Below are 26,551 nucleotides of genomic sequence, written 5' to 3'. Positions count from 1 at the left end.
CTTATTTTTCTTTTTTAGTATGGTATTTCTCTGCATTGTGCCTTGCTCATACATTCTTGTCTTAAAGTTCTGTAGATTTTCAAGGCAGTCTAGGTCAGCATATGGATTTTGGAGCACTTGGAAAATTTGATGCTAAACAATAAGGACATCTTGACATTGAATGTGATGGTGCTATGAAGCAGTGAAAGCTTCTGTATTCATTCATGGAATGCATAGATTGGTGTTGTATTTTGAAAATTGAGTGGGTACTTCTGCACCTGCACACGAGGATTTTGATTTGTATTTCCACCTTCATTTAGATTACTCAGGAGGTAATGTTCTCTTCAGCAATCCCTGCATTCTCTTTAGAAAATGATGGCTCTGGTATGACCTTCTTTAGAAAGAGAGTAATTGTAGAAAAGTGCATCAGCTTGCAAAGTTGCTATAAAAAAAGAGAAAATACGTGAGTGTGGCTATTTTTAGGATTAGTCACTTTTCCAAATAAATGGAATAACTGAAATATTTCCATTATGACCTAGGGATCAAAGATCATTAAAACTATGGAACCCTGGCTTATGTGGAGAGGGGTGATTTTGTTGCTCATGAATTCCCATCTAACTGTGTTGGAAGAGTTGAGTAGTCAAATATTGAATAAGATTAGGGTTAATATAGCTATTTATGTAACCACATCACACCTTCAGATACTTGCACACCACATGTACAGCATAAAATTTTAAATGTTTTGAAATAGGAAAGGTGCTCCTGTGAATATATTGAAGCTGAAGACAATGGGACTGAAAACTTAAAAACAAACAAACAACACAAAAAAAAAACAAAACCAAAGGCATATATAATTGTGTAGATTTTTGTGGTTGGTTCCCCCCCACCATTGCATTTTCATGGTCTGTCATGAGATGCTGTCTTCAGGACTTCCAGTATCTGAAGGGGGTCTACAAAAAGGCTGGGGAGGGACTTCTCAGGATATCAGGTAGTGATATGACTAAGGGGAATGGAATGAAGCTGGAGGTGGGGAGATTCAGGCTGGATGTGAGGAGGAAGTTCTTCACCATGAGAGTGTTGAAGCCCTGGAATGGGTTGTCCAGGGAGGTGGTTGAGGCCCTGTCCCTGGAGGTGTTTAAGAGCAGGCTGGATGAGGCTCTGGCCAGCCTGATCTAGTGTGGGGTGTCCCTGCCCATGGCAGGGGGGTTGGAACTGGATGATCCTTGTGGTCCCTTCCAACCCTGACTGATACTATGATACTATGATACTATGATACTATGATACTATGACTTAGCCCTCTTTGTGCAACGACATTACACATTGCGTACATTTGCTACCTGTTACTACTATTATAATGTAACCGTGTACTGACTTGCACAAGTCCCAACATTTACCGTGTTTTGATGTTCAGACCTTGCAGAAGTTAATTTACACAAGCTGATCATATACTTTGAAAGAGTGAGTGATGTTACCTGCGTGCAATGTAAGGGTATTGATGCTATGAGAAAAGAGTTGTATAGACATGGCTTATGAAAGCAATGTTCAATTACAGACCGGTGACATGAACAAGGCTTCTAGGTTTGTATTTAAAGTTAAAGGCACTTCAAAGTCAGATGACAAAGTGCTGAAATGTGGAGAGCTGCAATAACAGTAATAATTCTTATATAAGAGGAAATTGAAAAGGGTTAAGATCATCTGGATACTCTTTTATATTTTTCCAAAATAAGGACAGAAACCAATATTTGCTTAAAAATGTATTAAAAATTGTGCTTACCATCCTGAAATCTGAAATGCTTTTGATTGAGGATATTTTGTCACCAGTTTAATGAAGTCTTAGAGAAATGTATGCTGCCCATTATATAACAAAAGCAGTGGATCAGCTAAGCGTGGTTAGAAACTCTTCAGGCAAAACTGACAAAGGCCCAATTCTCTTTTAGCTTTACAGAGAGACTCCTTTGACTTAACAGATTTGTTCCCATGTAATTGAGGGCAGGACTGGGACAGGAGGGCAGGACTGGGACAGAAGTGCATACTGGGAAATTCATTCTGCTTTCATAAATAAGGAGTTGATTCTGACATAATCTGATTCTCACATAATGGATGATTGTCACATATGTTGCAAACCCCACTATTGTGCCCTCCTCTATGTAGGGCTAGAACTGAGACCAGAGTTCCTATTTTAAGCACTGAAATACAGAGTCTCATTATTGATGTACTTCTGTATTATTCCTGCATCAGAAAAATAACTTCTTACAGCAGGCTTGCACTTGTGTAACATATGTTTATTTAGCCTTCTGTAGATGTATTATCTAACTATTTCTTTTATGGTTTGGGTCATGGATTATTAATTGAAACAGTAAAATAAGCAGTCATCTTTGGTTGCCATAGAAAAGCCACCCAAAATACAGTTGCTGAGGAAACCATATTGAAAATATACACAAGAGAGAACCTAATAATGTTGATATACAGCTTTAAGACTGTGAGGATGTAAAATATACTTATGATCTTGTTAGGAGAGTCAGTATTGCCTCTGATGCATTCTAATTAATTTCTTTTTGAAAGGCTTCCTGGTGTTTGTGAAGGTACAGTTTACCTAACTACCAGATATATTGTATTCCTGAAAGTCTTTAGATTAAGTACTGATTTTGTAAAAAGAAAAAATAATAAAAAATGCTTCATGAATGGAAGAAAAATACTTTGGAAAAAGATCCTAAATGGATGAAAAGTGACCAAATGTCGTTGTGATGAATGCTACTTCTGTAATACAAATAAGGAGCTACAAAAATGAGGAAAAAAAAAAATCCCCTGAGGCCTAGTGGCACTTTATTTCTTTTCATCAGAAAAGGCTATAATGATCTGCCACATCCAAGACTGGTCCTGTAAATATATCTTATCTTTTCTGACAGAAGGATGTATATAAGCCTTTTCAATATGCTTCCAGCATAGGGGACTTCCAAATCTCCCCATGCAACATATTCAAGGGCTTTGCTCCTTCACTGTTAGTTAGATATTCCCAGTGTCATGGGTTTAGCCAGTTGAATCTAATGGCAATTATTCAACACTGTGCTGACATCTCATGGCAGCTGTAAAATAAACTGCTGGCTGGAGCAAAGTATCATGGGGTTTGTAGTTTGGATTGTAACACGGGAGGCTTCCTGTTCTGGTTGCTGCTTTTGGTTTCTGGTTTTAGGGTGTTGGTCTGTTTCTCTGGGCTGTCTGCAGTCTTGCAGGGGGAACTGCTTTATCACTGGCTTCTGCTGCTGCTTCTGCTTTTGCTGTGCTTTTCTGTGACATAGGCTAAGATAATTGTATGTCTTATCATTTCATTAAACACTCCTTATCTCAACCCAGGATTTGTGTGTGTGTGTGTGTTATTTTCCCTCCTGTCTCTGTGTGTGTGGGCTTGGTTGTGAGAGCAGGCTGTCTTAAACCAGGACCTACCAGGAATATTTATTGCTGCAGTTCTAGCATTTCTTGCCCTGTGCATCACTGATGAAGAACTGAGTATTTTATTGCTTGCTGCAGCGTCTCTTAGTGTACATGAAGATTGTTATCATGCTTCCAAATTAGTCATATTTTATTTGATTAAATAATAACAGGTTTTAATGTTCCTTATTGCTACAACTTTTTGAAGTTCTGTGCCTAGAAATGGATCCCATATTCCAGGTGGCACCTAATCCATGCTAGACAGAGCAACGGGACTATTTCATTTGTCTTTTCATATTCCTAATAATAAATCCTAATGTGGCTGGTTTTCTTAAGAGTAGGACATTGTTCACTCATGTTCAGTTTGTGATCTACTGTAATCCCTAAGATCGATTTTTAAAGAACTGCTACCTAAATCAGATGTTGTACATCCTGCATTTGTGCAGTCAATTACTGCTGAGAATAGAAACCTGTATTTATTCATAGTGACTTGTTTCCTGTTCTTCAGTAGTTCATTTCTTGCTTGTTAAGAACATTTGAATTCTGATGATGCTAGCTCTTTTCAGCCCTTTTAAGTTTGTTGGTTGTTTTTGTTTGTTTGTTTTCCCCACCAATATCATAATTGTAATAATGCAATAAAAGGATTGTAAGAAGCTGCCTATTTAACATTCAGACTCTTAATGAAAATGTTGCTCAGTACTAAAGCCAGGACAGACTACAGTGGAACTTCATCTATTTTTGACAGCCATCTGCTGTCAGCTGCTATCTAGCCTCCAATTGTCCAACCAGTTTGGCATGATAAAGTCAGAGACTGAGTAAGATTATATTTCCCTAACGTATATGACAGCTTTGTCCTGCTACATTTCTTTCCCTAGACGTTCATCAGGCTGAGACTTCCCATTACCTGAAAGTCAGATACTTCTACTTCCTGCAGATAAAAACCTCTTCCTTGCTTGTAATCAACTGCTCCCAAAGACTGCACCTACAAGCTTTTATTTTCTTAACCTTGAATAAACCTTCCTTCACTTGGCTCAACTTCATCCATATCCTGGGTCTCCCAGCTGCAAGCTTGACACTGAGTATACAGGGTAACATGTCATTATTTTCCTACTTTTAGTGAAAAAGGTATATACTTTAATATTGGCAAGTGAGTCATGTGAGACTTTCTGCAAAATATATGCTATAACTATTTAGTCAAATCCTTATTCATGTAGTAAGATTTCCAACTCTTATTTAGCTTCACAGTTCTGGTGATGATATGTAGACATTTAAGGTATTTGGGTATCTGGTTGACTCACCATCCTCACCCTGTCACTCTTTCCTATATCCAGATATGGATAGGATCATATTTGTTTATCTGAGTTTATCTTTCCCAAAGCTGATACTGTGTTTTGTAACAACCACTTCACAACAGACTGGCTTGTGACATGAGGAAGAAGACATCTTTGCCCAGCATCACAGGGAAAATGACTATGGAAAGAGTTATGTCCTGCCTGATAATGCTGTTTTCATGTCTGTGTACCTACTGCTCCTACCTAACCCTACCTTGAGACTTTGCTCAGAATCTTACAAATATTCCTGATCTGGATCATGCCAGAGCTGGGCAAGAGGAGAGTGGTGGTACGTGGGCCTGGGAATGTGTTTGAGGTTGCTCAATGTCCCACAGAGCTGTTGCCACAAGGCATGTCTGAGGCCTCACTGGAAAGCCCAGGAGGAAAGAGTTAGGATCAAGACCACCGGGGCACAAGGTTGGATGCAGGCAGAGCTGGAAGGTGCCTCCAGCAAGCCCCATAGGAGGGGGCCTGAACTCAGTACAGATCCCATCTTGAGGAAGTCCCAGAGAAATTTTTTTCACAACCTTTTTTTGCAACTTGACTGTTTTCTGTGAAATTGGATCCCAGGCTACATGGCTGCATGAAATCAGTGCAGATGTTGCATGTCTGCATTTAAGCTCCATAGAAAGATTACTGTTCTAATGCATTTGGATCTCTCACATTTACAGGACACCATAATCTGTAACTTAAACTTTATTTTGTGAGCTCACTAGAAGACTAAGCAAACAAATGCAACAAACAAGGACTCGATTCTGTTTGCACAGACTAGTCTAACATGGTTCACTAGCTTCACTTAATGAGGCTTACAGCTCACAAGTTCTCTAATTGGTAACTTGCAACTTGCAGCTTGCAGCTCATAATTTGTGCACCTATGATCAAGACAGTTATCTCAGTGCTCATTTTTCCTCCTCAGTCATGGCACAGTTGTCTATCGTTTCATATGGAGAGCACAAAAGACTCATCAGTCCAACGGCTGTTGGATCCACTTCGGAAACATTTGGAGTAAACTAATATATTTACACTGTGAGTATCCCATTTCTGTGAGTAGCAGATTCTGAAGAAAACTGCTGGTCAATCAGTTTACAGGGATTCTGGCTGCAGGAGACAGCAAGCTGCAGAAAACAGTGACTGTTCTGGCCTGCCTACCCGTTGGTTTGATACAATGGAACTGCTCCAAGCATACATGAAGCCTTAGCATGAGCTGTGTGTTGGCCAAAATCTGGGCAGGAGCTGAATGAAATTTGCAGCTGCTGAGAAAGACAGTTAAAAGCTCGTCAGGTCAGTGATAGCCGGTTGGTGCTCCTGAGCTATGGAAGGTTGTTTATGGCAGTATCCTTAGCACTCTTCTGGATGATAAACAAGGGACACACATTCCTCAAAAATCTTTTAGTTACTCCTAGAAGGTGACACAGTTCCTGATCACCAGGTGGTGCCAGAATGGTATACAGGGTTATGTTGTGGCAGACACATGCTTTAAACCAAGAAGTAAGTTCACACAATTGGTCAGCTACAGACTCATCAATAATTTCAACAGGAAACTTCAATAAGGATATTTAGGAGGCTGAGCTTGGGAGGTTGTATAGATTTATTGCCTTAATGCACCCTAAGCAAAGCCTGAGTAGTCTGAAATACCTCTGAATTGTGTCAGTGAGTGATAGATTTAAGATTCCCCAGGTACCATGTACAAAGCAACACCGCTGACCCAAATGGTTCCTTGAAAGCTATTCTGGTTTATTGTGTCAGTGATCCACAGATAATAGGTCTCTAGGGAACTTTTGATGCAGGTTTTTCAATTCATGAAGCAGTAAGGATGCTCTGACTTGCCAAGTCTGGGCAAACTTTGGCACATATTGAGGCGTATTTGAAAGGCTTAAAGCAATGTCTCACAGACTTTTATTGATCTCGTAACAGATTTAAAGGAGGAACAGTCAGGAAATGCAGTGATTCTGGACTGGGGAAAGGCATGAGTGGGAGGGAAATCATGCAATGCTCATCCAAAATCATAACTGTAGAAACAATTTTCAGGCACAGAGGTAAAGAATATGTTTTAATATCTATTTCAAGCCTTGTCATAGCTGCACAATATTGCGTTAAAGTTCCTGACTTGCTGCAGACTCACAGTGGAATATATTTACATTCTTCTGCTAAAGTGAGAAGCAATCATACAGTAATTTCGCAGGCAAGCTTAAAAACATTAACAGTTCTAATTATTGAGTGATAGGTAGCATATTTGATAGTCTTGTTTCATGTAATTAAAAAATGGCAGAAGGAAAATTTCAAAATTAATTGCCACACTTTCATGCAATGATATGATATGATGTGGAAGTAGAAGACTTGGCTTTGAAAACTAAATAAAATCTGTCAGCAATGGAATTTGTTACCGAGAAAGGTTTATCTGAGAAAAAAACGTTGCTGCTTCTTCAGTCCCATTAGCATGACCTCACAAACACTGGCATTATCACATAGTCCTGTCTTGTCTCATGTTTTCATACTCCCAAATTTGATCCTTACATTAAACTGTTGTTATTAAAGAAGCAATAAGAAATGCATCCATTCCATAGTGTATTCTCATTGCTTTTTAAAAATAACTCATTTATCATTAAATCATGGAATTATAAGGACTGTCCTTTAGAAAAAAGGCAATTCAAAATGTAAATTCCAGTGGGTTATTAAATGCTTTTGCCAAATTCTGTGTTTCCAGAAACATAAATTACAATCTAGAGATCTAGCTACATTTTATCAACTTGTGGATGAGTAACTAATTAAAACTGCTCAGGAATTTTTGTTCAGGAATTTTTGTTATTCGTGTCTAAATCCTTGTTTCTTCAACTGAAACAAGCTTACTTGAGAATGTGGGCTGAGCTCACTAACCTTAGTTTGCATGGAGTGTCTTTGCAAACTCCTTATTTTTGAAGAATGCTTGTTTGTGGTGAATCATTATGAATCTCAGTGTGTTGCTCAGGCTTTACTTACTCATCATTAGTGTACCCCTTGAATGTGTTCCCAAGAAATGTAATAACTGTTGTGCCTTTAAATAATAAATGACAATTCAGCAGTGTACCCTTTCACAGTGACACATATAAACTATCAGAAAATTGGATTGCTACCTTCTGTCAAACCAATGATAGCAATGACAAGTGTCAGTCTTCCTTAGTATCCAAAGTGGCACAGCCACCAGTGGTCCCTGATATTTGTCTCTAGTCACATGAGTTAACAGTTGGTCTGCAATAGCTAAAATAGATTTGTGGGAAAGGTTGCATTGAGATGCATGCTGTGTACCTCTTTTTCTAATCTTTTCCGTTGCATGAGCACTTTCTCATCTATTAAATTCTGCATTAAATGAGCATTGTGTCCTCTAAGAATTACGGCAAGAGGAAATTATTCTTACTTATCACATTACAGAAACACAAAATGTCAAACAATAATGTCAAGTTATTCTTCATGATGAATTTCTTTATGTGAGGCTTCAGTTACTGTCTTGAATTCATAGTTTTGAAGTTGCGCCTCCATTACCTTACTAGTTGCAGGTGGCCTAATTAAAACCAGGACTTATTAAGAGTTGAGTGGGAAGATCAAATCATATTGAAGGAAATATTATGAATAATATACAGTCATTTATATGCAGCAGATGCTAAAAAAAGGTGGGCAAATGTTAAATGTTGAATTACTTATCTGAAAATGATAGAGAGCACATTCCCCATTTTTCCATTTGAACCTTCAGAGGACCCAGCCTGTCACACACCATTCGTGTCTGTTGTAGACTCTTTGCCTCTTTATTTCACCTGTAGTCCTGTTGTACTTCAGTCTCTTTGATATATCTAACTATCTAATTCTAATTAAAATAATCTGTAGACTTTATCCTGTTCATACTCACGCACATCCAAACCACTCAGATGCTACTCAAGGCTCTATGCCTATCCCAGGAAGGTTACTAAGAGGTAAGATAGCTTGGCAAAAGTGGAGTGATTAGGAAGGGTGACCTTAGGGCAAAGCCCTAAGTATCTGTCAGTTTTTATAGTGACAGACATAGACTAAGAAATGCATTTCAAAATGAAAAGAAAAATAAATGCTTCAATATGAAAGCTCAGACTGCACACAGATTCTTTGTTGGCATGCTACACAGCCTGCAAGTGCTGGAAATACATTTGTCTTGTGGAATTCTGAAAAGGGTCAGGAACAAAAGAGAGGCATCCTCACTATGTGGCATGTTGCATGCTGTATCAACATTTCAGTGATGCCAGCTTTGCTAAATCTTGTAGCAATGGCAGGAAATAAAAAGGCAAAACACCTAGGATAAGCCTTCCTTTTCCTTTCCTTCTTAAAATACATGAGAGATTAAGTTAGGTTGCTTAAAAAGTATACAATGGCCACATTGAACCATATGAAGAAAACTATGATCTGTTACTATTCAGTGCAATGCTGCAAGATGTTTTGAACTGAGGTTTTTTCCTCAGTCTTCCTCTCTTCAAGATTTGTGGGATACAGTCCTGCAAGGATGCATTCAGGTTACAACTTACATAACTGATCCTCATGTAACTATAGTCAGTGGTGCAACATGTGTAAACACAGGCCTATATGGTTTCAGGAAAAGATTATCTTACATGTATCCTAGCAAACACAATGTTCCACAAAACCACCACCACCACCACCGAAACCTAACACCCACCAAAAAAACTCCAACAAACCAACAAAACCGAAACCTAGAGCTAGCTTTTTAAATCAAATGAGAATTCATGCCACAAGACGTGATGCATTTCACTTGTACTACACATAATCTGAAGAGATTTGGGGTAGGGGAGCCACAGAGGAAAATAATTTGAAGCCTGCTGGGAGTTACTTGTTCCTATTCCTTATTTACACTCACATCTTTCTTTGAGAACCTGAGGACCAAGATGATTGGAAACAATGCAAGAGTCTATATATGAGGATTTAAAAGGACATCATAAAGACAAAAGTAATATTTAAAGTACTTTCCCTGTACAGCAATGAACACCATGCAGTGCCTATCAATATCTTGTGACATTAAAGTAATTTTTGCAAACTAGCTTTTATGAATAGTTCTTATTTCCTCCAGCTCAGTGAAGCCAGCATGGTTATTTCTGTTAGTTTGATGTTCCTATTCTTGATTACAGTGCTGACATGTTTGTTACTTGCCACACACCCCAACGCCTCCCCGACCTAGTCTGTGTCTTTAGGCACAGCCCAGTGCAAGACAAGTGTCACAGGCTGAAGCACCATAAAAGCAGCCCTTGGAGACATTGTGCATCCTCCTCTGCTCATGTGGAGGGGAAGGAGAAAACAGGAAACAGGAAGAACATTTCTAGCATATATTAAAAAATAACAGCTCACTGCCTTGTTCACAGTGGCCAGGTATTCTGACTGCAGAGTAGATGGGTGAAGATAGAGCACTTCTGGATGGAATCCACTTTCATGTGAATTTCATTTCATCTCTCAGAGGTTGTTTAATAGCCTAGGCCTGCTTTTGAGCTCTCAAGGGACTTGCTCTCCTTTTTGCCAATGAAATGAAAAGAACAGGCTACCTCACAACACAGTGAGTGTTTAATGTGTGGTAAAATCAGCCTTTCAGCTTCTACTCCTATATTAAACCTAATGCAGGAAACATATAATTAACTTAATGGGAGTTAACTAAACTTTGAAACTTTCTCTGTGATCTCTTATAATTTCTTTCATGTCCCACTAGTCCCTAAAGAACTGGAAATCTTTAATTCTGATGGGAGGAGTAAGGTTGAGCAATTAGAAGGGCAAACTAGACTGCACGTCTAAATCTGCTGGATGTCTTTGAGACACTAAAATCCCATGGGGTTGGCAAGTTGGGTTCCTTTGGGTCTAGACACCTCTTTATGAATTCTGTGGCAGTTTGCAAGACCATTAAGGCCAATTCTGATTTTGCACTTTTGTGACATCTGTCAAGACACCACAGAAAATGCTTTGTCCTGCATTTTGATCAAAATGTAAAAGGTCTCACAATGGTGTGAATGGTACACATTTCTGTGGTAAGAAAGTTTGAACTTCTAACCAGTTGCCAAAGAAGGCTATTGTTCTTGATTCTATTGCCTGGGATTCTCAGGGTACAACTGTGCAGCGCAGAGCATGCTTCATGGAATGATCTAGACCAGAAGTATGTAGCTATGCTGCCCTGGTTCTCCTTCAAAGATATATCCTATTGTTACTGACCAATAAGCATATGGTATTGATTCCATTCACAATACTGTAAAAAGTAATGTTTAATCATATCTCCTGTGTGCTAACTTGGCTGTCTTTTCACAGCACTGAATTCTGCCATATAGATACATCCAAAGGAATTTAAGGACTGGCCTGAGAAAGCTTGGGCAGAGTGAGTATCTCAGTTGTTCAATTCCCTATGGGTCTTAACAGTGCAAGAACTTTTGTTATACTAATAGAAATTTATAGAAATGGAGTGTCAATAAAAATACAGTGTGTTCTGATTTGTGATCCTGCTTTCCCATTTCAGAAGGAAGAAAGATTCTTTCTTAGACAAGGCATAATGAGTTGGCTAAGGGGCACAGACAGATCAAATGTGGAGGAGGAAAGACTATGATGAGAGTTTCAATAAATGACAGAAATTTTAATAGATTCCTAAGGAAGTCTTAGTGGTAAGATATTATTTACTCACCCTAGCATAAAAGACTATTGCATTCATATTCAAGTATCTTCCAAATTTGTTCATTTAATGTGGTTTAGATGCATGGTTCAGTTCCTTGTTAATAAAATGATTCCACTAAGCTGACATAAATAATACATACATAACAGTTATAGAAAATAATTTAAAAAATAATACTAATCTGTTGCTTAGAGAGAAGATCTTATGCCAAGAATCAAATGGAGGAGATTGCTGCCTCTTTCTTTAATAACTGAAGTGTGGTCCCTGGAGACAGAAGGTTGCTGCACGTAATGTTTCATAATGTGATATGCAGTCCTCGTATATAATGCTCCAGCCTGATGTCAGGGGCAGATGGCAGGAGTCACAGGTATAAATATACAAACTTACAATTTTGTGCTGCTTAGATCAAGATGGAATGCTATGTGATGGCACCTGTAGTCTCTGAAGTCTTTGCAGATTTTTCCTCGGCATTAAAGATGAAAAGACTCTGAGGTCAATAGACTGTTAGCCTTCTTTACCCTTTTTAAAAGTTATTATTATTTTGTGGTGATCATTCTGTCTCTCTGTCAGTCTCTGTCTCTCTTCTTCTGCCCACCCAGTGGGGGCAGAACCACTGCAATTCCTTAAAAAATTATGAGGAAAGAAAAAAATATGGATGTCCCCAGCCTCACAGGTCAATGATGAAGGCAGTAAGGTGTCCCTAAACAAAGGCTTAGGGGAGACCTTATTGCCACATACCAGTACATAAAGGATGGCTACCAGGACAATGAAGATTCCATTTTTACAAAGAGTCCCCATGGAAAAGATGAGGGATAATGGGTGTAAGTTACTCCTTGGGAGATTCTGATTGGAATCCTGAAGAAAATTTTTCACAATGAGAACAGTTAGACATTGGAATAATCTCCCAACAGAAGTAGCGGATTCCCCTACATTGGTCAGTTTAAGACTCAGCTTGACAGGGTGCTGGGTCATCTAATTTAAACTACACTATCACTTAAAAAGGTTGGACCAGATAACCCTTGGGGTTCTTTCCAACCTGGCATTTGGATGTTAGGAAGAAGTTCTATATAGAAAGAGTGATTGCCCATTGGAATGGGCTGCCCAAGGAGGTGGTGGAGTCGCCGTCATTGGAGGTGTTCAGGAGGAGACTTGATGGGGTGCTTGGTGCCATGGGTTAGTTGTTTAGGTGGGTTGGATTGGTTGATGGTTTGGACGCGATGATCTTGAAGGTCTCTTCCAACCTGGTTTGCTTTATTCTAAATAAAGGTTACTTATTCTGTGATTCTGTGGAACTTTTAAATTCATTGTAAGTATGTATATGGCAGTATGGTTTAGATTTGATTGACATACTGATTTAAGAGAAATTACAGTGATGCCTGACAATCCAATGGCTAAATGTACTCAAATGCCTTGTTTGATCTTTGGTACAATTCCTCATACTAAGCAACAAGTTTCCCTTACACTCTAAAATTTTGCTGCATGAAGGTCACTTTATGGAATGGTAGCTATGTGTTTCACTGTCATTCTAAGTTGTCCATTTCCCTAGTTCATTGTAAGAAGAACTTGTGAGTGATACCATAGTGCCATCTAACCTTACAGGTCATCTCTCTGATGAATTACTTTAGGAAGGGATCAGATGTAGTGCTTATGCTACCGCTTAATTCCTGCAACCATAAATTAATTCTCCTTTAGGTGTCCTATGGAGTGTCTGACACCAAACTGCAATATATATCCTCAGGATTTGAAGCTCTGCTTAGTGAGAAATATTGTATTGTAGAAGATTGTCAGTATTCTGGTTTTAAGATGGTGGAGGAATTAACACTTCAGTATATATTTGGAAAAGGTTTTACTGAAGCAAATCTAAAAGATCCTTGAAAACCTTTGCTGCTGATTTGCTCTCTTCTGAGCAATTACCTCACTCTCTGAGTGAGGTAATTGGAAAAAGAGGATGAAAACTTCAACACTATGCACTCTGAATCATGGCAGCTTGTTCACCTGATTTTTCACCTGAAGAGCTTCCTCTGGGAGTAGAGGTCAGGTCTACCCGTTCTACCCTGTCCTAAACGAGTGCCTTAATCACAAGGTCAGAGTGCTGGCATCTTCCTCATTTGCTCCACTTTTGCTGCCCAGATTTTCCACTGACTCTGCTTTGGCTGGAGGGGTGAACAGCAACTTTGACCTATTGTTCTGTTTGTTGTCTGAGCAAGTTTGAAACCTGTCAGCTAGAAGAGAATCTAAAATGCATTTTCCTCTTCCTAGGTGAAGTGACCTAACCACAGTGCTATTCTGAAGAATGTAGAGAGCAGCACCAGTGCCATTACCTCTCCTCCAGTTCTGGTTTCAAAAGCCAATATGATCAATTAGGCAGCTACTACTAGAAAAGGACTCAGGCTCTGTAGAAGAGTGGGAGAATGAAGTCAGCTGCTTCCTGATCTTTGTTTTGGGAGCTACATTTTGGCAGTACTTGGGCAGAGTCTTATTGTGAGAGGTGTTTGAGGTGTCAGACCACTAGAGTTTCCATTCAGCTTTGCTCAATACAGGAGTCTTAAGGTTTGAAAGCACATAAAAGTCACTGAATATATTAGAAATGAAAGTTTTTAATTAGGCTGGACATTCCCTAGCCTATTGCCATCAGCAGTAGAGAAGTGACAGCAATATGCATGGGAATGCCAAATGTAATTAAAAATGTTGGTTTCAAGTAGAATCTGTGATTTTTCTGACACCTGCAATGTCACAGCCTTTAAATGGATCTCATCTCACTTGAAGGCTGACATCCTACCTGAGCCTCAGGAGGGGGGAATCAGCTGGGACAAAATGAGAACGGTGTCAAATCTTTACTCTTTGAAATTCATACCGTATTTTCTCTGAAGTTTGAAAATGTTTCATTTGCATGTTCTGCAACTAACAGTAAGTTGAGACTGTGTTTTGCCATGGCACACAGATAGTACTGGTCAGCCACAGCACGGGCAGGACAAAATCTGAAGCACTGTGCTTTCCAAGTGGAAATGCAAAACAAAAGCATTATGCAAATCCACTTCTCAAATTCTCCATCATTAGAGGTGTCAAGTTTTTGAATTAATGCAATGGATGTTCCTGAGACGTTCCATGGACACCAGGATGAAGTTCATCACACCTGATTTTAGAGATAAGTAGTGTAGACAACTGTATCTGATGTAGTCAGCCTTGACTCCCATGATAGTAGAGAGAAATAGATGTGCTTGCAAGGCTTAAGTTGTCTGATCCATTTTAAGTGCACACTTTAGGATGGGGTGGGGGTGTCACACTGCAGAAGATCCTATTTCCCTTCTACAAACAGTAAAATTTACCAGACCAACTCATTTACAGATGTCTATATGGTAAACTTTTACAGTGGTGAATCAGATGGATGTAATCCTATGTTTACCTGAGTGCAATATCTTCAACTAAACTGGTGATGGCTCAGCACAAATTTCTGTGTTCAGACTGTATTAATCCATGATAATGTCCTGTGTATGATGGAATCCCTCCTGATCTAAAGTTAATCTGAGTGTGGATTTGAATCCTTTGCTTGAAATTCCTCTGTATCTCATATAATCTTCCACTTTGTCAAAACAGCCTCTCTGAAGATCTTGGGATGAATTTGTCATCTTCTTTTGAGAAGTGTTAAGACTTGGATAGCATAGCATGGACTTAGCAGGAGTGAAAGGGGGAAATGAGGACCCACCATAGCATAAAAGAATTGCCTGGACTTATGAGCTGACAGGTTAGGATGGAATTAATCCGGCTACACTTGCAGCTTGAATGCTGGCAGGGAAGAGACCTCATTCTTCTTTGTGACTTCTGTGCTGGTGCAGGAAGGTTAGTATCATCTTTTCAAAGTTTCATCCCTGCAGAATCTTTCTCCAAGACTGCTCTAGAACAGAAAAACTGTATGAAGACATTATCACAGAATCACAGAAGCATTCAGGTTGAAAAAGAAGTGGTCCCAACACTGAGCCCTGAGGAACACCACTTGTGACCAGCTGCCAGCTGGATTTAACTCCATTGACCAACACACTTTGGGCCTGTTTGCCCAGCCAGTGCTTTATCCAGCAGAGTGTGCTCACCCAAGCCATGAGCAGCCAGTTTGTCCATGAGAATTCTGTGGGAAACAGTGTCAAAGGCTTTTTGAAAATCTAGGTAGACATTATATAGCCTCCCACAGCAGAAGTTGCATTTGTGCTGGTGCTGTAGACACGTCAATGGCAATAGTTGGGTTCCTGTTTAATATAGTTAATTTAATATTGTTACTATCTTTCAAAATCAAGTTAAACTCTAAGTATTTTTCAGTATTTGTGGGTTTATAGGCACATTTTAACCATTTAAATATTGCTTCAGGAACTCAATTTTAATTATCAGACAACTATTTATAAAGTATTCAGAATTTCCTTGTCCCTCCCTTCCTTCCTTCCTTCCTTCCTTCCTTCCTTCCTTCCTTCCTTCCTTCCTTCCTTCCTTCCTTCCTTCCTTCCTTCCTTCCTTCCTTCCTTCCTTCCTTCCTTCCTTCCTTCCTTCCTTCCTTCCTTCCTTCCTTCCTTCCTTCCTTCCTTCCTTCCTTCCTTCCTTCCTTCCTTCCTTCCTTCCTTCCTTCCTTCCTTCCTTCCTTCCTTCCTTCCTTCCTTCCTTCCTTTCCTTCCTTCCTTCCTTTCCTTCCTTCCTTCCTTTCCTTCCTTCTCCTTTTTATTTCTAGGAAGTTACATTAGCTTTTTGGTTGTCACTTGAATTGTGTAACCTCTACACCATCTGACCTGCTAATGACCTTGTCACCTACATACATTAATGCCAAAGATCTGATGTCAAGGACACGTACCATGTTGGTACAGGCTGTGCAGTCCAGAAGATGATATGCCTACTCTCTGGAGTAGGCATTTTTCTAGCCAGTGAAAGCAGCGTGCCCAGCTATCATTCCTGAGGAAAAAAATGCTAAGTGACAGCTTAACAAGAATTGAAACAGTGAGTGATGAATAACAGAGAACAGTGGAAGAGAGAAAAACAAAATATGGTTTCTCTCAAAAACTTCTCCTTATTTCATGGGAACCCAAATTTATATGAATATATAACTTCCTGCCTGCTAGCTAAAGAAAATTAAACTCTTCCCACAGAAAACAGGTTTGTTTTACATAGAAAACATTGCTGTTATTAATTTCCTTCTTAGTAGAAGGTGCAGAGATTGTAGAAACTAGAATCACAGAATACACTAGTTTGGAGCAGACCATAATAGATCATCTAGTCCAACCTGCCTGCAGTATGTAGGGACATCCTTAACAGATTAGAATAGAATAGAATAGAATAGAATAGAATAGAATAGAATAGAATAGAATAGACCAGACCAGGTTGCAAGAGACCTTCAAGATCATCGTGTCCAACCTATCACCCAACACCGCCTAATCAAGTAACCCATGCAACCAAGCACCCTGTCAAGTCTCCTCCTGAACACCTCCAGTGGTGGCGACTCCACCACCTCCCCAGGCAGCCCATTCCAATGGGCAATCACTCTCTCTGTGTAAAACTTCCTCCTGACCTCCAGCCTAAACCTCCCCTGGTACAGCCTGAGACTGTGTCCTCTTGTTCTGGTACTGGCTGCCTGGGAGAAGAGACCAACCTCTGCCTGTTTACAACCCCCCTTCAGGTAGTTGTAGAGAGTAATAAGGTCACCCCTGAGTCTCCTCTTCTCCAGGCCAAGCAGCCCCAGCTCCCTCAGCCTCCCCTCATAGGGCTTGTGTTCCAAGCCCCTCACCAACTTCATTGCCCTTCTCTGGACTCGTTCCAGCAAGTCAACATCCTTCCTAAACTGAGGGGCCCAGATTGCTCAGAGCCCTATCAAGTCTGACTTTGAATGTTTCTGGCAATGGGGCCTGCACCACCGCATAGTAAAGAACTTCTTCCTAATGTCCAATCTAAATCTACTCTTCTCTACTTCTCCTGAACACGGTATTCCTGATACAGGCCAGGATGCTGTTGGCCTTCTTGGCCACCTGATCACACTTCTGGCTTATATTCAATCAGCTGTCAACTAACACCCTCAGGTCTTTCTCTTCCTGGAAGCTTTCCAGCCACTCTTCCGAAAGCTTGTAGTGTTGCATCAGTTTGTTGTTACCCAAGTGCAGGACCTGGCTCTTGGCCTTGTGGACCAGTGACAGCTCTGTGATGAGCTCACTAACACCTAGCTGAATACCGAGGTAATCTCTGCTGTCTTGTAGTTATGTAAGCTGCTAAATAGTGATTCTATACTTGTAAGTTGTGTATATCCTATTTGCAGAGTCTCTTTGCATATGGTGAAAGGTGTCTGAAAAACGTGACCTGGAAAATCGCAACTGACACAAAGAAAATGAGCAATAAAAGAAAACTTAGGATAAGGAATAGGCATAAGTGAAAACAAAGTAAATAAAATATGATCCTGAATAAGAGATGGATGTGTGCCTGCAGCCTATTTAGCAAAAGCTACCCAGAGAGAGATTGTTGTTACTCCCTGCTGTGCCAGTCCTCCACAATACGTGATATTTATTTAGAAATAAGTATGCCCCATCAGGAGATGGATTTCCAATGAATGCCTATAATATCAAATGAAATCAGCAGTTCAACTTTCCACATACACAAATTGTTAATCTGACATTAACTATGTCTGCATCGCCGTTGCAGGCTGACATCACTGTAGCTTTAATAACTAGCTTGACTGTTGGTAGTTGAAGTACCCTGTGAGGACCAGGGCATATGAACACAAGGCCATTCCTACCTGTCTGTAGAGGGTATCATCCTCTCTCTTGTCCTGACTGAGTGGCCTGTGGAAGACCTCCCCTATATCACTGTCCCTGCCCTGCTTTTAATTCTGACCCACAAACTCTTAGTCATCTCCTCATCTATACCCAGGTGGAGCTATATGGACTCAAACTGGTCATTGACACCCTCTCCTTGGCTCCAGGAGAAATAACAGGGTTAGGTAGGTTAGGTAGGTTAGTAGGTTAGGTAGGATTTGGTATGCTGCAGAAGCTGCTTGGTGAGGTTCTGACCTAAGGAAGAGGGGCATCCTCTCTGCTCACTTGTGGTGGAGACAAGATACAAAGTTGATCCGAGAGCTTGATCAACATCAGCCTGAGTTTTGCTCTTTCTCTCTCAGTAGGTAGTCGTGAGTATCAGGACTCACACTGTAAACAATTTTAGTTAAGGCAACAGCTTTTTCAGCTCTGTATGTCAGATTTGGAAAGGAACTCTCTTGTATCAGTGTATTTAGGACATGCACCTTGTCTGTAAAATGTCATACAGCACATAGGACAAATTAGCCTTGGAGGTTTTTTTCCGGAAGAAAACATCTAAGACATTTGTTTCTAGATATTCAGATTTCAAGAATCTCTAGCTCTGGTTCACTACAGACAGGTCTTTCAAAGGATTGCAGAGATAAAGAACATGCATTTTCTTGATTTCTGCTTGAAAGATACAATGCAGAACTAAATTGTCTTTACTCTATATCAGCTGGGCACTTTCCCAACATATATAGCAGCTGTCTAGATTTAGGAAGTCTTCCATGTATTTTTTATCATGTTTTCCTGTTTTCTCAGTAATGAATTTACTCAAAGGGATACATTAATTTTGCAAGCTAAAGAAAGGAAGTACTAACTCTTTTTTCAGAACATGCTATAAAAAGGGACACAATTATGTTTCAATAGTAAACATTTGCCACTGTAAAAAGGCCAAAGTGCCAGTACTGGTAAATGCTTGACAATCACATTAATCACCATGAGAGAGCAAGCTTATGCAACCAGACATCACACTCAGGAAGTGCTTGGGCATGCATTTTCTTCTGAGACAGATTTGTAGTTTGCAGAACGGCTGGTTGCTACTAGTCATCAGTGTATGCTGTCCATTCTGAGCAGTGAATTCAGAGCTATTCAACCTCATTGAACCCTGACAAGCAGAAATGGAGCCATATTCTATTTTCTGAAATGTCTTCTCTCACTACACATTGGTGCTCCTTTGACAGCTTGTCTCCCTGCTGTCATAACTCCCTCTGTCATCCAGCTTCCAATGGGCTCAAAACAAAACAAAACTCTGAATTTTTTATTAGCTAACAACTGCTAATATTCAGGGCTTCTGTACTGTCTGTGCAGAGTTCTCTTAATTCCTTTTTTATACCATGGCTGCACAAATGCAGCTTTAGTGGTAGCAAGTTTTCTTGGCTTTCCACATGGCTTATTGTATATTGCAATGGTGTCCAGAATTCTTATTTATAAGGTGAACATCACTGTCAATAGAAGCCAAAGCATCTAGTGGAAGATATATCATGTGCTACATCCAATCTGAGAGTGACTGATGTGAATCATATCTCCATGTCTAAGTAAACAACATATGTAAGTTTATTCATTAAGATAGTAAACAATTTGAAGTTTTTGAAATTTCCTTAACCATTGATGAAAACTTTGGAAGGAGTATTTGACAAGGACGTTTTTCTCTATAGTCTATGCTGGTAGCCATGTGACATGTCAAGATATGGAGTTAGAATAACAAATTTCCAATAAGTTAGAATAGAATAGAATAGAGTAGAGTAGAGTAGAGTAGAGTAGAATAGAATAGAATAGAATAGAACAGAACAGAACAGAACAGAACAGAATTAGCCAGGTTGGAAAAGACCTTCGAGATCATGAAGTCCAACCTATCACCCAACACCATCCAATCAACTAAATCATGGCACCAAGTGCCTCATCCAGTCTCTTCTTAAACATCTCCTGTGATGGTGATTCCACCACCTCCCTGGGCAGCCCATTCCAATGGCCAATCACTCTTTCTGTGAAGAACTTCTTCCTAACATACAACCTAAACCTCCTCTGGTGCAGCTTAAGACTGTGTCCTCTTGTTCTGGTGCTGGTTGCCTGGGAGAAGAGACCAACCCCCACCTGTCTACAACCTCCCTTCAGGTAGTTGTAGAGAGCAATAAAGTCTCCCCGAGCCTTCTCTTCTCCAGGCTAAGCAACCCCAGCTCCCTCAGTCTCTCCTCACAGGACTTGTGCTCCAAACCCCTCCCCAGCTTTGTTGCCCTACTCTGGACATGTTAGAGTGACTAAACACCTTTTCTAAACTGAGGGTCTTTAGAATAGAATAGAATAGAATAGAATAGAATAGAATAGAATAGAATAGAATAGAATAGAATAGAATAGAGCAAAACAAATAAACAAAAATATATTAAGATGAATTATTCTACTGTTTCCTAGGTGATACTATGAGAATACTCCAGAGGCTCTGGAATTGTCCTAACATATTCCAGCTTTGCCATTATAAAAAAATCAGTGAGTATTCAGTCCTGGGATGAAACTATTTCAGTGAAAGGATGTCCTGTAGCTAATACCTGAGAATGGAGAATGCTTTGAGTTATTTAACAAACCTTCCTATACATTTTAACCAGTCATGTTAAACTGCTTTTTACAGCCGTCAAACATTGCCACATATTTCTGTCACTTATCACCCCTGTTCTGCCACTTTAGATCCAGTCAGTGGTTGACATGTGACCTGAGGAAATGCTGTGATAAGGGAACTAAACACCAGAAAATCTAGGGTATGTTTAAAGATGTTGCTATGCCCTTTGTGAATTCAAGAAGCAAGCAAGTAAAGGAAGGAAAATAGAATGCTGTATGCTTAGATGTAGATTGATTTTACAAGGACTTGCACATTTGAAGCTCCATTTGGCTTCTGTAGGAGCCAGGGTTATTCAGATCAGTGGAAGTCAATCCAGCAGAAACTAGACTGTGACAGTTTCCATTTGTGTCTGATTATTTCCCAAATCATGTTACAAATGAGTCATCTTTCATATTCAAGGAAATGCTTCATGTGGTTTTTTTTGTGTGTGTGTGTGAAAAATTAAGATTTTTCAGTCTTTATGAAACAAAAGCCAGTACAAAATCTCCCTCTGAAATATGACTAATAGACACAAAATTTTGTCAAATAAAAATGGTTACTGGCTATTGACTTATTTAAAACAGTGGAATATCGTATAATGTTTAGACTATGACAAGTGGAAAGCAAAGATGAAGTTTGGAACTGGTAAGAGATATCTGATGGAAAAAAAAAGACATTGAACCAGTATGATAGGATTTTTTGGAGTCTTGGGGTAACTGTGTTCTTCACTGGCTGTAGCAAAGGGGAGGTGAAGAATGAGAGAGAGTGCAGGATACTTTGTAAATCTTGATGAGAAAAGCTTGACAACAAATGGCTTAATAAGATAACTACTTCAATAAACCAGAATGAGAATAAATCATAGTAAGCAAATTTTATGTCCCTTCAGATGTTGGACACCCCATGCTTGTGTAGCATTGGATAGTACCTGGATGGATTTTCTATGGAAAGAAGGTCTCCCTTTTGGCCATTCAAGCTATTACATAATTTCCTCATAAGAGAACAACTCTGTTTGTAAATGATGTTCTCATGAAATATTGTTTCCCTGCTAGGTAAAGGCCAGGCCACAGTGCTGGCCTTGGTACAAGGAGCTGAACTTACCATGCAACCAAGGACTTATGAAGCAGAAAACAGACCAATGCCTGTTCAGGTTAACTGCTGTGTGGATCAGTAGCTTCCAAATGTGTGACAGTCACTTGGTCAGGATCAACACACTGGGTTAGAGTTAGGACTTTTTTGGTAAAGGAAAGGGATTAAATATTTGCCATCCCTTTTCACTATTTTGTTAGTCTCAGTAAGGCTGGAATATTGATCAAAAGAACATATATGTTTGAACAGCTACAAATTTAAAGCATTAATCTGAAAATGTTAGCTTCTAAGCAAATTGTAGTTGAAATATTTAGAACAGAAAGAAATAAACATCAATTTAGCCAATGCAGCTGGGCAGAGGTCAGTAGTATGATCAACTACATCTGGGAAAAAATGTCATATAAAGCCATTTAAAAGACATCTGGACAGTGAAAGAGACAAATAACCAGAATCTTAACTACCAGGACCAAAAAGCAAATTATATATAAATAATTGGAGGGGGGAAATTAAGAGTGTCTGCACCTGTCTTTTGTATATCAAAACAGAAGATCAAGGGTTTATATGGTTTGGAGTGCAAGTATAGAACAGCTATAGTTACTTTGTTGGAGTATTTAAAACATCAAAGGAGCTGGAAAACAGGAGTGCTAGAGGAATGCAGAAAAACTGCATTCTGAAATGGCTAGGAAAAGCAGCCCCTTGGAGTGAGGTAAGGTGCCGTGGCAGATATTTGTTGTACACTGGCACTCCAATAACTGAGCTGTCCAGTTATTGATAGGATAGAAATAAGTAGGAGCTACTAGGATGTGGTTTAAAAACATGACATATGCTTCTTAACTGGCTGTTTTAGATGTGTTGAGTAGTCCAATTTAAAGGATTTAAAGGAACTGAGGATGTGACACTGCTGATGTGACATTTTAAGTTCTGTAATGATTGAGTTAGTCTGCTTGTGTATGGTGAGAGAAACCCAGATTTTTACCCTGGCTCTAAGTTATACTCTAGGCAGATGGAAGTATTTTCATGAAACAGAAAATGGTTGCAATAAACAAGGAAATAGGCTAACTGTGATGGCTTCCATCATATCTGTCAGTCCTGCACTTATTGCCTGATTTATCAGAACAGTGTGGATGCTTCATTTTTCCCCAAGACACTTGGCTTGCAAAGTTGTTGGGGGGTAGTAAATTTTAAAACAGGACAATTGCATCCAGCAACATTTTGGAAAAGTAAAATATTTTCCTGAATAGCACTTGGGATGGTTTATTATACAATAAGTACATTAAAACATCATTTGTTCTTCCATATAGATTCTAGTACTGCAATTATTCCCATTTAGAAGTCTTTTCCACTGATTTGTTACTGATCATAATGTTTCCATTCTCCCATTCACTGTGAGAGCTTTTTGAAAGAAAGGCTTTAGTTCAGCTATATCTCACTAGCCACGCATAAGCATCAATTTGTGCAGTACAGAAGCAAGCAGGAGATGTGATGGAGAAGGTTTGTGTTACAGATAGTTGTGGAGAGAGTTTTTCTAGTGAGGTATGGGGTATGGATGGAGTGTCGGTAAGAAATGCGTTCCTTGGTCAGACCACACTTTCTAGTGGCATCCTGTGCACTAATATGCACTGATACAGCACAGATAAAAAGGCCTGCCAGTACAGAAACAGTCTATCAAGAGTTTTATCTTACCTCCAGTACTAGTATTTTCTAAATATTTGAAAGGACAGTGTAAGAAATCTTGAAGAAGAAGAAAACTCCAGGACAATCCATGCAAAGAAAAGCTTCTTTACAAAAAAGGCTAGTTTAAGGATGGTTTACAGAGGAAAAAGGTACTTCCAATAGTTTTATTTGTAAAGAAGAATTTGGATTATAAGTACTAACATTAATTTTAGTTTGTTTTTGCTTGTTTTTCCCTAAGAGCTCTTTAAAAAGTATATATTTATATTATCAAATTTGAAGCAAATATTTATTCAGTGTGCAGAATAAATCTTCTTACTGCATTTATTTTAAAATGTCCAGTTCATGATGGGTATTAATTCCCTTTTTTAAGAAAAGAGGCTTTATATTTAATTTAAACTTCATCATTCGCTTTATCTCTCAATCTAATTTGATATTTATCCCACAGGTAATATCTTGTTGTAACTTCATATTGCATTATATAATCAGACTGCTCATTAATTTGTAATATATACATTTCATTAAAAACAAATCCCTTTGTTTGTAAATGCATTATTATTATTCTTCAGTATTCTAGATCAAAGCATTCCTTATTTAATAAATCATAGCAATACTCTGGCACAGGATTTCTTACTACTCCTTTTTGTATTTGCTGGTTTTAGTACAGAAACCAGCAGTTGAATCTTTTCTCAGGAAAGAGTGAGAATGGGAGGAAGGAATCAGTGTTATTCAACCTAGGCTGTATACTGTACTTAACATTGTAGCATTGGCTGTAGATAAAAGCAGTTGCACTTTGATTTATACCAATGTTTAAAATAACTGAAATGCCTGCTGATTGATTTAAGTGAAGGCTTGAAGAGATAAGCAATTTGTCACAGCTGTAAACCTCATATTGCCAGAGGAATATGGAAGCAATTTTAGTGCTTTTCCAAAATGAGGCTTTTCTCATGGTCAGCATACTGTGGCACAATGTGCTGCTGTGCATTAGCATGCAACAAGTATACTGAAATCTCAGAATAGGTGATGCCAGCTCCATGTAGCGCTAAGTCACAGCGTGAAGGATTCTCTTGCTTTATTTTTCCACCACTACATCCTGATGATTTTTCCAGTGAAAGGCAATGACTTGAAATTCTGTTATCCTCAGAGTGACTACAGATATTCCAAAGATATTAGTCTGTCTATTCTGCCCTGCTTGTGAAGATTTAGAAAATGACAATGAAGATTATCACAGAAAGGCAGAGATAACAGCAGGAGTATTTTGAGGTATTTCTTCATTCTTCCTTTCCTACTTTTATTTATTTATTTATTTTTTATGATAAGCAAGATATTGAGTTAGGAATAGAATAGAAAAGACCTTTGGGATCATTGAGTCCAACCTATCACCCAACACCATCTAATCAACTGAAGTCCCAGATAGGAGAGAAGCTATGACCATCTCAGTGAAGGTCATGAAGTCTGAAAATCTCCTTTAAAAATCCATTCCTAGATGATCTTCAGACAGGCTTTCACTACGTATGTTGGAGAGTTTACATAAATAGAACCTCAGATATGCCCATTTCTACACAATATTTTTGGCAATTACTTTGAAATTGCACAAATTCAGATGAATCTCAGTCCTTACATTTCTTCGCAGATGCTGTATGTCCAAGGGGTTAAATAATATTTTTAAACTGCCTCTGTGTTCTTGCAATTACCTCAGTTTTCCATGTACTCTATTTTATTTTTATTGACTACAGGAAGAACACTTTGAAGGAGGGTATTTAACAGTGCCACTAATGGCTTGCAGCTTGGAGAAATTTTCCCATTCCAAGGGCACTGGATATTGCTGCAATTGACACAGAGGTGCTAGTATCAGCAACGTTGTGCTTCTCACTTTCACTGCTAGTGGCATTGATGGCCAGTTTAGAGGGGGCTAGAGAATATCAGGTGAGGAGCCTGGGGATTGAAGTGGCAGCTTTTCTTCTTTTTTTGTTGTTTTAATTTTAGATTTATGCAATTTAAGTCACTCCTCATTGATGTCTGGGAAACATTCCTATCAGAAAAATACACAGGAGAAAAAGCAAAATTGTGGAATGCACCAGACAAGTTCCTGGGGGTGACAAATTCAATCCAAGAAAATAATTAATTAAATCTCTCAAGTACCAGTTTTGTTTCCCATTCCAAGCTGGTGCTTTAACAATGAGTTGACTATGCTCCTGTATGTGTCTTTGCAGAACAAGAGAATAAATGTTTCTCAGTTAAAGATAAAAGAGTCAGTAGTAAATTTATTCTTGATTCTCCAGTAAGGAAAAATCAACTAGAATTTGCTTATGTCTCTTTTCTCTCTCTGCCTATATATACCACAACTTTTAAAAAACTGTCAGATATGGCAGGTGGAAGTGATAGATTCACCTAAAGGCCAGATGGAGTGGAGGCCTAGGGTAACATAAACTTGGGCAGCATAGAGTAGTCAAAATGGGAAAAATGATTACCTCAAGATTAAAACAAGCTTTGCAAACTTTTACTCTGCCAGTCATCTGAGGTGAGTGATTTTGGTTGATTTTTGTTTTCCCTTTTCCCCTAATGAGTGGTAGATTTTCTTCAAAACTTCTTTTTGACACATCCAGTCCCATGGACTTGTGGGGATCCAAGCGGCCAAGGAGGTCTCTAACTACTTCCTCTTGGATCACAGGGAAACTATACTGCTCCCTGATTCCATCTGCCAGCTCAGGAGGCCAGTTGTCTGGAAGACAACCTATCCTGCTATTAAAATTTGAGGCAAAGAAGGTGTTAAGCACCTCTGCCTTTTCCTCATCTTTAGTTACTATATTCCTCTTCATGTCCACCAAGGAGTGGAGGTTGTCCTTGCCCCTCCTCTTGCCATTAATATATTTGTGAAAGGGTTCTTTTCTTGTCCTTCACAGCAGTGGCCAGTCTAAGCTCTAAATGGGCTTTTGTCTCTCTAATTTTTTTCCTACATGACCTAGCAACATCCTTAAACATTTCAGGGGTAACCTCACCTTCCTTCCAAAGA

At 39.2% G+C, this 26,551-nt stretch overlaps 1 long non-coding RNA gene across 1 annotated transcript in view; it reads right to left on the bottom strand.

Moving 5' to 3' along the window:
* Positions 1-357: 357 nt before the first annotated feature.
* Positions 358-26,551, bottom strand: part of LOC137454529 (uncharacterized) — a 167,269-nt gene continuing 141,075 nt past the window's right edge. Inside the window, exon 5 of the long non-coding RNA XR_010990630.1 lies at positions 358-421. This is a non-coding gene — a long non-coding RNA (uncharacterized lncRNA). The remainder of the gene's footprint in view (positions 422-26,551) is intronic.

The sequence above is a fragment of the Melanerpes formicivorus genome, unplaced genomic scaffold (assembly GCF_026170545.1).
Source record: "Melanerpes formicivorus ecotype bairdi unplaced genomic scaffold, bMelFor1.0.p_v2 SCAF_3, whole genome shotgun sequence".
Classification (NCBI taxonomy): domain Eukaryota; kingdom Metazoa; phylum Chordata; class Aves; order Piciformes; family Picidae; genus Melanerpes; species Melanerpes formicivorus.
Note: the sequence above shows the minus strand (reverse complement) of the source record. Positions and strands in the feature narration are given on the sequence as shown.